The following is a 3,035-nucleotide window of genomic DNA, read 5'->3' on the forward strand; positions in this document are numbered from 1 at the left end:
TGAAATGGATTTTCTGTATAGTTGTCTTTTGATTATCAACAGGTTGTTTGGACGAGGATTGAACTCGTTGGATTAACTATCAGGCTAGAGATTTTGGATTATGCAAAAACAAGAAAGTTTTCTTTTACAAGATTGATGTTGATTTTTAGTTGGATATAGAAATATTGTCATAATGAGTGAACGAAAATATACTCTTTCAAAGAGAGGTAGGAATGAAAGGAAATGTAGAAAATTAGTTCGCTATTTACGTTGCATATAATTTTTTAAACAAAATTCATTCGTCGTAATTTTTCATAAATTACCACGAGAGCTCGTTTTAAAAAACTTTTTTCAATTTTTACATGTTCTAAAAATACTGTGCTGATTTTTATTTGAAATACGTGAATGTGTTAAATGATGCAAAAATTGAAGAAACGATAAAAGGCACAATCTTTTTCTACTGTAATCCGTGAAAACCTCCAAATAGGCGAGAATCTTTTGTTGAGAAAAGTAGAAGAAAGCAGAAGAAAATCTATACCCGAATGTGATATCATCTATAAAAGTATTTTAAATTGAAATGTAAAGTAGAATTATTTATTTAACATTTAATAATTTTTAAAAATATTTTGTTAATTATTTTTTGTGATATGAAAACGATTGTCCGAATAGCTGCGAATAAAAATCTACAATCTCATAAAATACGTTCCTTTTATAGTTTTAATTTTGTGAAAACTATACTGAAACTGGAGAAATGATTATTCTTCCCTATTCTTTAATGTTAAAAGTGTACATATATATATAAAACAGTATTGTAATTGCACATCTTTTAAAAAATAGATATAAAAAACATGAAACGTATCACGTAAAAACGATTAATAATATTATATAATAAATATTATTCTCGTAATTGAATGAAGAGGAGACTCAAATTTATAAAAAGAAATCGTTCAACGAGTGATTGAACAACTGAACAAGAATGACCGATCAATTGAAAACTGTTTCACCTTTTTAAAATTGATCTGTTGATCCATTCTACGATTCGAATTTTCTCTTTCATCCAGAATCGTCTACAACTCCATCTACTTTTCAACAGGTGTTGCTTCAAAATAGACATTTAAAAGTAGAATAAACGAAATTCTCACTACTTCGAAAATACATGAATTACACAAGGAAATCGATTTTAGACGTTTTATTGCAATCAGGACACCGAAATCTTCTATCTCGCGAGAAAAAATACTTTACCTATGTCCTCTTCCCTGTTTATTAACAGAGCGATTGATTTATTCTATCAACAGGATTCTGTTTTCCTGATCCTTCCTTTATCCAACACAGTCTCCCTCCCTCATCTTCTATTCAGATCGTCAGGACCAATAGTCGACGATCAATTATCCGATTGAAAGAATAAACTTTTCCTTTCCTAGGCTGAGGAATAAGAGGAACCTTCTCTCTAGACCTCTGAGTCTGTATCCGTACATTGTTTGTACATTGTTTGAGAAAGTGTTAAAAAACAGGCACTGGACAGCTATTAGTCTACAACTTCTTCATGATGAGAATCCGTGAAAGATATTTACTCGTTACAGCACAAATCGCTGATGCACGTCACATTGAAGCGGTCTGTCGCCACGTGAAGCGCCTGGTCTCTCGACATCAAAAGTCTTCATCGAGTTCCCTTTCGCTTGAAACCGTCATAGCATCAGCACTGACTCATCGCGACCACTGTCCAGGTCTCAACACCACTAAATCCCTCGGTTTAGATCTTAACACCGCTCCAATGTCTGATGCCACTTTAGACAAAAGTGTTGTCATCGTGAAGCACAAGGAAAACTCGCGTAATCTGCGTGTCTCCGCAGAGATCTCGTTATCCCTTTGGCGGACACGTGTCTGAGCGGAAAACGCTCGGATAAATCTTAAAAGGAAGCCTTTTTTTTACTCGAAAAATTATATTTTGGTCAAAGCGAATTGAAGTATCGATGAGAGAAAGGGATTGGAAATAGTTCGTAAGCCGGCTCGGATCGTAAAGGGGTTGAGAAACGTTCTCGCGCGTATAAAGTGGTGAATCAGCGATCGAAGACCAGGGGGCACGCGCGACTGTTTGAAACGGGAGCGATTGTAAGTTCGCACTGCTCGGCCGCAATCACGCGCGACTGTCGACAAAGCTGTCGTGGTCACAACAAAACCTACGGAATAGGGGAACCACGAGGGGTGGCGGCGTCGCGGCGCGATGCGTCGAGACGACCTCGTGCAGCCGAACGAAGAAACTTGTCGATGGGGGTGGAAAAGAAAGTTGGAGGTGAGAAAGTGGTTAGAGGAATGGTGGAATTGGGGAAAAGGGAATCAAATTATTTTTTTCTTAAAATAAAGGATTGAATAGAAAGAAAGTATCGTAGAAATTAATATTGCTTAATTGTTTTTCTTGTTTCTTATCAGCATTTATTATGTTTTTTTTTTCTAAAGAATGTGCTTCCGGGATGTGTTTTCCGAGATTTTGAATATTATTTGTCAATCATGTGGGGCAATATGATATTTTTGCGATTGATTCGTTCATATATAGGAAAATATTTATAATGAAAAGATTTATACATGTTTAAAATATATACGGTGTTTAGTGTTCTTTATTACCGATAGCAGAAACGTCAGTTTTTCTTTATCGCGGTTGACGATAAAGTTGGTATTTCAGGTTTCTTGTATCTCGTCGTCGATAAATAAGTTTCCTTCTTTTCGATCGATAATACAAAAACTTTGTGATAAAAACAGGAAACTGTTATTTTTTAATTTAAAAAAAAATCCTTATATTTTTATTTAATACGTTTATAACTTATACCTTTTTGTTACACATAAATGTTAATGTTAATAATAAACCATATAATTCTCGATCCTTGCAATTGCACTGGAGCAACCGAACAATAATCCATCAAACGTGTTTGAAAGAAAATACTTTCTCATAAATGTACTTTCAGAGAAAAGACCGTGATGCTTTCTTTTCACGATTAAAATCAATATATTGGTCTTCGACTTGATTGATTCCATACGAAGATAAAAGTGACAAGAAATATCAC

At 34.5% G+C, this 3,035-nt stretch overlaps 1 long non-coding RNA gene across 1 annotated transcript in view; it reads right to left on the minus strand.

The window, feature by feature from the left end:
• The window catches only part of LOC133666624 (uncharacterized), a 36,982-nt gene extending 34,831 nt beyond the window's left edge, over window positions 1-2,151 (minus strand). Inside the window, exon 1 of the long non-coding RNA XR_009831009.1 lies at window positions 1,222-2,151. This is a non-coding gene — a long non-coding RNA (uncharacterized LOC133666624). The remainder of the gene's footprint in view (window positions 1-1,221) is intronic.
• Window positions 2,152-3,035: the final 884 nt, after the last annotated feature.

The sequence above is a fragment of the Apis cerana genome, linkage group LG8 (assembly GCF_029169275.1).
Source record: "Apis cerana isolate GH-2021 linkage group LG8, AcerK_1.0, whole genome shotgun sequence".
NCBI classification, from domain to species: domain Eukaryota; kingdom Metazoa; phylum Arthropoda; class Insecta; order Hymenoptera; family Apidae; genus Apis; species Apis cerana.